Source organism: Cyrtonyx montezumae, unplaced genomic scaffold (genome assembly GCF_038088225.1).
Source record: "Cyrtonyx montezumae isolate F1298 unplaced genomic scaffold, pur_monq_1.0 scaffold_13, whole genome shotgun sequence".
NCBI classification, from domain to species: Eukaryota; Metazoa; Chordata; class Aves; order Galliformes; family Odontophoridae; genus Cyrtonyx; species Cyrtonyx montezumae.
Window position 1 is genome coordinate 32,487,349 of NW_027071859.1, and position 12,120 is coordinate 32,499,468.

Here is a 12,120-nt window from a genome sequence, read left to right on the forward strand (position 1 = left end):
AGACTAAGGGAAAAATATTGTACCGCAGAACAGTAAACTGCTGTAAGTCTGAAGTTACACTCAAGCTAAAGAAAACCGTGCTTTGTGTTATTAGTATGATAGGGCTTTAGCCAGCCCACAGCTTCCTCCTGACTCTCGGCCTGCACTCTTATGCTTGGGGAGGTTTCTGATCTGGGGCGAATATTTTCTGAATAGTGTCCTCTCTTCAGGGCTGGAGTCTCGAACTCCAACCAGGGAGGACAGAGCAATACTTCAGGTTGAACTTACTCAAATATTATTGGTATATTATATTTCATAATTACTTTGGATCTTCCTTTGCATTGTAGTAGAGATGTATTTTGGCTCTGCAGTAATACAGCCCTGACACCTCAGTTATAACAGTTCTTATAGAATTATGAGGTGGCCTTTGGTCTTTTTCTTCATGAACCCAATTTAGCAGAGAATTTAAACAAGTGCATCTCTCTTCAACAAAATACACTGGGCAGTGGGTCAAAAGCAGTGAGTCTGGAATTGAGGGCTGCAGGCTGATAAGCTCCATTTGAGCTTCTGCAGTTGGCTTAGAGGGAGTCTGAGCTCCTTCTGGCAGAGGATGGACCTGAGCCCTACTTTTCACTTGCTTGGAAGAGTGTCCTGACCACAAGGGTAGCAGGCAAAGCATGATCAGTGCTGTCTCAAGAATGGGTCAGAAAGAACATCACAGGAGTGAATTACACTCTTAAATCCAGGAGTTTAAGGCCAGGTTGGATGTGGTCCTGGGCAGTCTGATCTAGTATTTGATCTAGTGGCTAGCAACCGTGACTGTGGCAGAGGGGTTAGAACTTGATGACCCTTGAGGTCCCTTCCAACCCAAGCCATACTTTGATTCTATGATCCAACCGAAAACTTCTAGTTTAAATCTTAGGCATATTCATACAGGAGACAGAGAAGATTTCACATTCTTTTTGGGGACCTCAGTATGCTGTGGGTGTTTCCAGCTTTTCTTGTTTATGAAACTCTTACTTCTATACTTGCCCTGTGAAGTCTTCTTCCAGAGCTGAGCTCTCTAGTCTCTCACTGGATATGATGCTCTGATATCTCAGGCACCTATGAGCAAAACAATGATGGTAACATTCACAAAGCAGAATGAGATAAACACAACCACATAGGAGTCAAAGACTCGTATCATTCAGAAAGTAAATGAAGTAATTTTAAATTAACTACTGAAGTTTCTCCAACTAATATAGCTAGTCAATAAGTCTTGCAACGTACCTTCAATGATTAATTGCACTAGTGTTTTATACCAGTAGTAAATGGCGAGGAATTATACAGTTCATATAACTAGTCTATGACTTGTCATTCACTCTAAGCAGTGACATTTTTAAAAGAAGATTATGAAATGGAAAGGTGTATGTTTAAGAATTGGGAATACCAACTTACTTGCTTACATCAGATCCAAGATGAGCTGAGGGAGATGCAGAATTATTTCTGAGATGTGTTAAAAGATGATATGTTCAGTGAACCAGGAGTCCTGCTGAGGTTGGTGGAGGAAAGGGATGGAAGCAGAGGAGAAGCAAATAAGTGTAAAGGGGGAAGGACAACTCTACAGGAAATCCCAACTAACCAGGGGCAATCTGACTGATGTATATGTGTTAAGATATCTAGCTGTAAATGTCCTTGTTCATTGCAGGGGCATTAGACAAGCTGAACTTTGAACGTCCCCTCCTCAAAACAGTCAACAATTCTATGATCTAAAGAGCAGTTGAACAGTGAAAAGTTAGCTTTTTATTCAGAAACCAAGCAGAAAATATCCAGATAGGGTTGTGCTGCTAACTTTGACATGAACGGTATCTGCTTTCCTTGGGTGAGAGTAGTTTAAGTGGCCATGTGAAGAAATCACAGGGAAGGAAAGGAATTAACAGGGACAGGCATTGCTTGGCAATACATTAATAAATGAAAGGCTGAATATTATAGTTGTGCAGCCTTCCATCCACTGTAAAAATTAAAAAAAAAACAACTGTTTTGTGCCATTCACTTGCATGAATAAATGCTGAAGATACTGAAAGAGCATAGTATCTCTCTGGAGTATGCTGTTGCACCACCAAGAAGTCCAGCTTCTCTGTTTTAATAAATTCTGCTCTCCTGTGAGCAGAGTGTCTATCAAAGACACTGCTTCTCTTAGGAGAATTGCCTAAATGCAGTTGGATTTCTTTTCAAGCCTTCTCGTCTACCACCTCTCATCTTGCAAACTGGTCAGTGTCCTCAATTATGTTACTGTGGGAAGAGATATATAAGAAAACTGAGATGCATAAGAAAAACAAAGCATTTTGAAGATAGGGTGGCTAGGGCAGTTATGACATGCCAAGTGCTTAAGGCTAGTGGCAGCTTTATATTTGCAACTCCTTTGTGCAGTGGCTTCTGTTACCTTGCACACTGTTTGTGTGCTATTAATGCTACATACATTTCTGAGATGAATGAATGTTTTTATACAATGTTTATTCTTTCTTAACTTACAAGTCCCTGGATGTAAGTTTTCATGACAAGGAGAGGAAAGGAGAGGAGCTACAGGAGGGGTTGCTTCTTTGCCAGTGATCCTGTGTGCATCATCTGATGTGGTGGTACCTGTGAAGCTGGGTGGTGGTCATGCATTCAAACTGCAGCTCCCTCTTCCCCAGTACAGGATGAAATCTCTTCCTTAGTGGGCTTCATCATCAGTGGAGATTATTCAGATTTACACCAGGCTGCTTTCTTATTTTGGCCTTATCTGGTTTCTTTCTGAGAAGCAAAACAAGCTGCTAGTGGAAAGCTAACCGGCCTCAACTCAGCACAGTGTGCACTGGCCTTGCTTACATCCCCCCAGTTCCCTGACCCATGGATGCTGGATGCAGTGGGCCCGATACTTTCTACAGAGACAATTGACTTCATCACAGATCTGAGTTCCAGTGTGTTCTTACATGATAGATGTCCAGGTCTGTGTCTGTCCTAGCAGTTTATTTCTTAATACATCAGTGGCATAACTGTGTAAATAAACAAAGCCTTAGTTTCCTGGGAAAAATGATGCTTACATAGCACTTACAGTTCTCAAAGAACTTCTGTTCAATCTCCACACTAATGTGGTTTCACAAGAAGACTGAGATTATTTTATTGCCCCAGGATGCCAGGAAATTTTCATTTGACTTCCTCAGATCTCTAGGATAAAAGTGGGACAGTAAAGAAAAGAATTCCCTTTGCTGTCTTAGATTTCTGTTCTTCAGGAAAATATGTTATGTTTTCTAAGATCTGATATTCTGTAGTTTATTTTTAACTTAGTGACAGTATTATTTTACCTTTATTTTTTTTTCTCCACAGAGGAATATCTTGCCCTCTGCTGCTTCCTGCTCCCGGCCTTTTTTATAGGCTTCTCTTTCTGTGATGAGTGTAGATAATGCTTTTCACACTTCATTGGTTTTAGTCATTATCTATTTCCTGCTCTGTGGAAAACAAAGGAGTCAATAACCCCAAAAATCTAGAAAATGTGGCTATCATTAATAAGCAGCCAAATAGTCAAGACAAGAATACTGGTTTGCTGGAGGCACATGGAAGATTTGGTGTTGGCAAAAATGTTATGCTACAGTGTGATGTTAGCTAATAAGAGGTGTTACTGTAAGCGTTTGATGAGGAAACACACATCTTTGAATAACAAAACTCCAAAGCACACAAAGCAAATCCAGACCCAGCATTTTAACCCAATGTTAATTTTCAAATCCTTCCAAAAGGTTTCTTCTCTTCAGCAAAACCAAGTTCAAACGGGACAGAGAGAGCTGGGCACACCTGATTGCAGCCAGACCTGCCTCAGCATCATGGGAACATTTATGGCATATTCTGTGGGAATAAAAGGGAGTGGAGAACTCCCTTTCTCATGCCCCTTCCTTCTCCTCTATCCCTAGAGGATGCTCCTTTCTACCACAAGGAGGAGGGGCAGCAGGTGCAGAAACCAGTATGAGCATTTCCATCAGAAGGGTGATGAAGGCATGGTATGGCATCATTTATCAGCTCAGGCCATTTTAAGGTAATATTCTATTGCTGATGTGATGTAGTCTTGAAAAAGCTGTCTCCCAGGCTTGTCAGTGCAAGTTCAGAATAAACCTCACACCATTAAAACAAGGCATGTATTTTGTAGGTGGCTTCAGAAAAAGAACAAGATATTGAACTTAAAAAAAAAAAAAAAAAAGAAAACTGTTTGAAATTTGGTTATGGGTTACGGTGATCTGAGATATAATTTTTAGAATTATTACGGGTCACCGCCATGTAAAACATCTTTTTATTTTCTTCTGCTAATCTTCATTAGTACAAAGTTATTTTCTCAAGAGTACTAATATCAACAATTATTGGTGCAAGTCACCACTGAAAAATGCACAGAAGCAATGGTGATGAGGTTAACAGAAAAAGTCACAATTCTCCCTAACTTGCTTCCAAGTTAAAATCTATTGGCCATTGTCAGGCCTGGAGTTAACGCAGTGACAAGCATTTCTAACAGTCCTGCTCATGGGTTCCAGACAAAGGCTTTCAATTTAACACAGTCAAAAGGACTTGCAGGTCACTTTCTTTTACAAAAACACAGTTCTGTTGACTTAAACATTCTCCTGCAGCCATGCTTTGCTCCTGTGTGGTCACCTACCTTGTGTCACAGCCCCAGCCAGTACAAATGATGAATAGCTCGGAAGAGAAATGCTCTGTTCCCTGTGAAGCACTGAATGAAGCCTCTCACTGTGGCTCCTGTGATGGCAAGGAGAGGTAGCCAAAATCTCTGAGACACAAACCTGTCTTTCTCACTGCATTTTCCTTTCCTTTAATAGACATGAATGTTTGTTAACATAGTAAGACACTGAGCTGATATCTGGTCTTAGTCTAAGATGTGGCAGTAAGATCTTGGGTCAGAGGAAGGGAATAGGATGGCCTTGATGTGTCACTCACTTTTTTCTTGAATTATCTTGTTTGGATTTTGTTTTTCTCCCTTTTTTACTGTCTCTTGTCTTGAAATGTCTGGTGAATTAATTACAGACAAAAACTGAACTGTAATACTAAAAATTCTGTCTCTGTTTTCACAAGCCTTTTGATGACTAAGTTGCACATAGATGAAAATCCCAACTTTTACCCTCATAATAACGGATCTAAAATCCATGTCAGGCACTAACTCTTTCAGATATGATTCCTCCGAACACCTCTCATTTGTGTACAGAAACGTCTGGATCATCTCCTGTCTCCATCCAGATTTAGTAGCAGTGTGTTGCAGTGGGACCTCTCACTGTAATACTGAGCCTTCCTGAACATACTCTGTTCTGTTGATTTCACTGAAATCTCATTATAAGTTATTTTCATTTCTCCCTTTCTAAGAAATGTTAGCAGTGTATTTATTTGGTATTGCTGAAGGGGCTCTACACAAAAATCTTTGGCAGTAACACTGATAGACCCTAATATATTACTTACTAAACTCTTTAAAGATAACATTATTTTTCAAAGGAATAGCCTTCTTCCAAGCAGCATCTTTTGCCCAGCCATCTCGTTATACAAACAAGTCAGTGGCTTTGAAATGGAAATAATTTCTTCTAAATAGCCACATTAGGATTTCCATGGGCCCCCTAAGATCAGTCCCTCAATTCCTTATGAAGGAGTTGAGATCAACATCTTGCCTTTCTCAAGTACTGAGTTGTACTCAGATCTGGGTTTGCTTCCTTATTTTAGTTTTTTGTTTATTTGTTTGGTCTTACTTAAACAATGAGTAGACCTGAAGCATTTCACTGTAAAAATATAAGAGGTATAAAGTAGATACTGTACAAAGTGGAGAAAAATCTTCTCGCAGTGACATCAGTTAACTATTCGGTACTTGAAAAACATGTTGTCATTAAATTTTGTGATCTTAAGGTGAAGGACAAAAGATCTCTTCTACTCCAGATGAACTTCCATCCGAGGAGGCTAAAACCTTACTCAGGTTATGGTATTAAGTATTACATCACTTTCTCATGTTAACGTTTGTTCAGACATATGTTCTTTTCTTTCAAATCTTGTCAGACTTCTTATTCCGTTTTTATAAGACAGCCTTGACTCTGCACTAAACCATGCCACTAACACGTTACTTAATCTAACTGGCACATTGTAAAATTTTACACATGCGCTCATCCAGATAATTACACAATTAATTTTCACTTAGTACAGCTGAAACGGGGATAATGAAATTTCCACTGGTGTACTGTTACGTCCGGGGGTTAGGGGTCAGCTTCCTGTTTGGATAAGGGTGAGTTTAAAGAGGATTTCTGACAGTCTCCTTACTTCAGCTGAGTCTAAAAACATTGCAATGGAATTTCAATTTACAGCTAAGTTCGATGGAAGGAGCAGATGTTGGGAGTGTGCCACTGCCATTCTGGGAGTGCTTTCTGTGCAGGTGTAGTCAAAAGTCCACGTCCTCCCTCCCACTCTTTCTTTATATGAACACTGTGATAAACTGATGTGATATTAATTTTTGCACTGATCTGGAGATGCTCGATACATTGCAGAATTATCCCCAACCTGAACAATAGTGGAAAGCTTTACTTTTTTTATTGTTATTATTATTTTTAATCTTCAAATAAGTCTTCTACGTAGGACATGAAAGTGGAGCTCTTCCCCCCAGAGCCCGTGTGGTGTGGAAGTCCACACAATAAAAAAGAAGGAACTGTGGCAAACTGCCACAACTTTGACAGGATCTCTGTTTTGGCACCAAGACATATCATGGCATACAGAACCAGCAGTGTTTTTATATTAAAATATAGACCATGTGACCTTAAATCTATACTGTTTCTGATGTTTTATTTTGTAAGTTGGAATAAGTCAAATGCGCTGCTTGAAATTCCAGGCAGTATACTTGTTGTCACACTCTTTATTCTGCTTGCAGCTGTCCCCAGCCTTGCTTCTATCTGCAGAGCTTTGCTTTCTGATCCTGGTCATTCCCAGGCAGCTTGCCTTAGCTGGGAATGTAAATGGGCCAGGTGCCACACCTTCCATGTAAACTCAAGAGCAAATGGAGTGTGCAATTGCAGGGCTAGAACTCCCTTGGACCAGCCTGTTCTTGATCCATAATGATGCACTGGACCCATTTTTCTGACCCACGTTGGAAAGAAGAACAGTGTTTTTGATGAATAGCACAGCTCAGAGCCAAAGGGCTGAAACTGTTCCCTCTAGCAAGGTGCCCACAGTGCATTGGTAGATGTAGCTCTGGCCAGGCTGGAGTAACTCACCCTGCTTCTGTGCTAACAAAGTCCTCCTGCCTCAGAGCTGAACAGAGTCAATGCCAACATCTCCACTGATGTCAGAGGCTACAGGATTAGGTCCTTAGAGCAGAAAATATTGTCAGCTAGCAATAAATAGAGACTGTGTCAGAGCGCATCTCTTGTAAACAATGTCTTTTTATGATACATATTTCTGTGGTGCTACTGGGCCTTGATCAGGAGCCTTCACCATCCTAAAATAATGTGGAGCAATTACTTTCAGGAGAGACAGATGTTTGCGTTGTCAATGATCTTGTGTATTTCTTCTTTCTGTTCAGCTTCTTCTGAGCTTTTTATATCATACAGATGAGAAAGCATTAGCACTTGTTACCGTAGGCCTTGTTTCTCCATTCTCTCCTTTCATTCTCTTTTAATCTCTCTCAAGTTTTTCTGAACTCATTTAGAAGTCCTGCTTTATTCAAAACTTCAGCTTTCATGCTGTTTTCCTTTATTTCAGTCTCTTTGATGCCTTAAACATACTTCACATGTTTTTAAGGCATCAAAGTTTCTTAAATTATATGCTCTCCTTCCTCAAGTAGCTAAAGATGTGACTAATAAAATCCCTCTTCTGTAGACCACACCTTATGTTATCAGTGCCCAGAGACCAGCTTCAGACACCTGGAGCTGCAGATGGATGCACTATATAACTCTCACCATCAGGGTCTACGCGTCTACAAAGAAGGGTGGAAACCCTCCAACACAGATTTTTTAAAAGAAGAATAACAATTCCATTTTACTGATCCATTGAGAAAAAAAAAAAAAAGACATTAATTCAGTTTTCTGTAGATCTGTAGGCAGTCTTTGCACCTCCTTTCGACATCAAGGGTTATCCTGACAGCAAAGGGCACATCTACGTTTTACAAAGGAAAGAGATACAGTGCTGCAGACATTACTGTTTGTTGGTATTTCTGTCTCAGATGTCAAAGCACCAAGTGACAGCCATAAGCATGACATTAGTTGTGTGACATTTGCATATTCATGTGTACCTTCAAACAGTAGCAATACATTTATTATTAGAAGTTTAGTGTTATTACTAAACTTGGTCATGTTACTGCCTCAAAAAATATAAATCGTATTTCTAGTCTAGTGGGTAAATGTAAAAAAAACACCATGGGTAGAAAATGTGTACATTAAGGAAGAATACAGAAATACTTTTTCACTTTGAAATTTGACCAGCTGCAGCAGAACTACCTCCTTTGTTTCAACAGCGATCATCTTCAAGAACTAGAGTTGGCTTTGCTCCAAGCATTAGAAAGAGTATTTCTTTTTTTCCAGGAAATGTGGTAATATCAAACTAAAATTATACCAGATTAAATCATTACTTCAATATACTTCTGATAATATTGTTTTTTCTTCCCTATTGAGCAACATCTTTCCTATTCTCATTAGGCATTTTTTTAAATGCTGTAGTGGCAGTCACCATGTACGACTGTAGAAAACTGCACAGCTGACTGCAACAATTTTTGCATTGAAGGCAGGGTGTGAGTGAGCCCCTCTGGCTGACACTGATCAGCAATGCACTGGGATTGCCCCTGTGTGAGCAGGGGTGCTCTCCATGGAAAGGGTGCCACAAGAATCATAGAATCATAGAATGGTTTGTGTTGGAAGAGACCTTTAAGATCACGCAGTTTCAACCCCCTGCTATAGGCAGGGACACCTCCCTCTAGACCAGGTTGCTCAAAGCCCCATCCAGTCTACCCCCCTCCTAGGGAGGGGGTATCCACACCCTCTCTGAGCAATCTGTTTCAGTGTCTCATCACCTGCACAGAAAAGAATTTCATCCCAACATTAGTCTAAATCTACCCTCTTCCAGTTTAAAGCCATCTCCCCTCATCCTGTCACTACAAGTGACACACACCCCAAGTCAGCTTTCCTGTAGGACCTGTACACCTTCTACTGGAGTTCTGAGAGTCACCATCATCTCTTCATAATTTTTCAGTTGATAAACAGTATTTTGGCTTGCTATTTAACATGTTTGGTTGTATAATTGCTCTCTGCAAACTGATGCAAAGTAGAAGGTCATTTCTATTTTAATTTAATTTACAGTGCCTGCCCAGCCATCTCTCTTGCCTCCCATTTTCTGTTCCATGGGACAGGTAGTATGAGGCCACAGCAACCTTCTTAGTTTAAAACAGTCAGTTAATAAAGAAGGATAGGCTGAACTGTTCCCTCTCAGGACAAGTAGCTAAAATAAGGAGAGAATTGTTCTCTGGAGTCTACTGTCAATTAAAGCAAGAGTCCCAAACAGTTGTTCCCACAAATTTCTAAACATAATTGACTGACTTTCAGTGAGAAGTATCCCACTGTTATGAGACCATTGTTTTTATTTAAATCTTATCTTCCGAGTTTTACTAGCTTCTCCCCATGGTGCAGGCAGGCAGGCTCCTTAAAGCCTCTGCAGAGATTCTGCCTGCATTCCCACTTCAGCAAATGATCTTTTGTTTAAATCTGCCACACCACACACATCGTTTTGAAAGCCAAAATGGGCTACTGCTTTTCTACCATTTGTGCAGCAGGTATCCCATCCTTATGAGGACTCTTTAACATTTCTTGCTTTCAGGACAGAGCTTCACAGCTGCAGGTTAATGGTATCTGTAACAAATTGCAATCTATTTTAACAGGTGCTCCTCCTGTTGCTCTGTTCTTCCAGAGCCCATTGTATCTTTTAGGCTGCATGATACGTGATGGTGAAGGTACAATCTTTTGTAAGGCAGAATGTGCCGTGGAGGAAAATTTTGTGATCGTAGTAAATGTGGGTGCGCATTTACTGAGACTGTTTTACCCACCACAAATTGCCTGTGTTTGTTTATGTCTCCCTCTTTGGTTAAAAATACATCTTTCTTATTTCTTTTCTCTAGCTTGCCCAGATTTTTAAAGTCTGTTATTTCTGGCATTCTGATGTACCCCTATTTCTGTCAGTTCCCCTCTTCCCCCCCCCCCCCCCCCCCTCTTCTTTTTTTTTTTTCTTTTTTTTCTCTTTCTCTCTTTTGGAGGAGGAGGAGCTGGAGGTGCTTTCCTCTTCTCCCTTCAGCCTACGTCCTAGAGCAGTTCTGTGTGTGAAATTCTCTAAAGCCTCATTGATGACATCAGTGTTGGCAACTTCATTTTCCTCCCAAAGCATAGGACAAGCTTTGACTTTCTTTTTTGGTATTTTTAAGAAACGAGTTCGGCAACAAAATTCACATTTACTGCCTGCAAGCAGCTATGGACTACGTTGTGACATTTAGACAGTGTCTGCCATGAATGAGTAGAACAAATCTCCTTCTCTGGTGGGGTGTCATTGAGAGAGGACCCTGTGCACTTCAGACCTGTGATTTTCTGCTGGGGAGAGTGCAAATGGAATACAGCAGCAGAAAGTGAGGGAGAAAGCATCACCCTAGGACTCCACAAAAATCTCAGCCTCAAGTGCAGAACAGTGTATCTCCCTGCAACATCAAGAATAATTGTGGGGGAAATATTCCCTACAGAAGGGAGGAGTTTTTGATGATGAGAGTAGTGAGGCACTGGAACAGGTCACTCAGAGATGTGGTGGATGCCCTGTTCCTGGAAATACTCAAGGTCAGGCTGGACAAGGCTCTGAGCAACCTAGCTGTAGGTGTCTCTGACCAGATGATCTTTAATCGTAACTGTTTGAGATGGCCCCTTCCATCTCAAACAGTTCTATGGTTCTGAGACACTATTATTTTTTGTGCGTGCTTCCTGGCATACTAGTATGAGGAATGACCGCAATGTATTTTTGATGTTGTGGTGGATTTTTCTCTCTTTTACTTAAACAAATTTCTACTGGGAGAAGAATACGAGACCTTTCTGTCCTCCCCCTATAAGCAAAGCTTCTACTATGCACATCTCAACTTCAATCAGTTTTGGTTATATCCTGACACCTGGATGAAGACGGTTGTTTTTGAGGAATTTTGGCTGGACAAAGCATTGATATCCCTGTATGCTGTTATCTACGGGACGTGCTTTCACTGCACTGAGCATCATGAGGATATGTTGGTGGGATCCTTGGCATCCACACATCCCTGATCCAGGCTGATCTCTGGAGAGCACAGAGTTGCTGTGCTCCATGCTCAGGAAAGACAGGGAAGCTGGCCACAGGGCTGTAGATGTACCATGGGCCAAAAACACTCCTTTTCTTGTAACAGCTATCTATTGTTTGCTACCACTGACTCTGCAACTCATTGGCATTGTCCCTAACCCAAGTGAGCTGCAAAAGCTAGAAAAGATGGGAGTTTAGTGCTAATTGATTTCATTAGTTCAGGAGGAGCAGGTAAGATCATGGAAAAGAGCGTCACTAAGTGATATAGTGGGGTCACTGAATCATCACCAGCCTATTGAGATCAGTGTTGCAGACAACTCAAGGACGGTGATGAGACTGAGAGGACAAAGTCTCATAGGTGCATGTTCTGCTCACACTAGTCTTTTCTTGACTTTCTCTTTTGGGTAGCATCAGAGACAGTCGGCTGGCTCTGATGGACCTTTGGTCTCATGCAATACAGCTAATTGATGTTTCCAAAAGAACAGCACTAATAATATCCTGCTGTGGTGCTTCTGAGGTACATCCATACATTTTTAAGCTACTTTTGGGCATAAGCTTTCCATTTAAAACAGCGACAGATCCAAAAATGAGTTTACTTTGAACAGGCGTCTGCAAGTTTCCTCCTACTGCAGAGAAGGAGTATTTAGAAGAAAAAAATCACAAGATAATCTCAACAATTGTTCTTGAAAGATACAAATATTTTTCTGAACCATAATTTGATTTTCACGCCCAAACTTGGTCAGTTAATATGTTTGTCTTAAGAATCTGGGATACTTTTATTCTAAATTAACACCTTTAGCTTTACTTAGTGAGAAAAACTGCTCA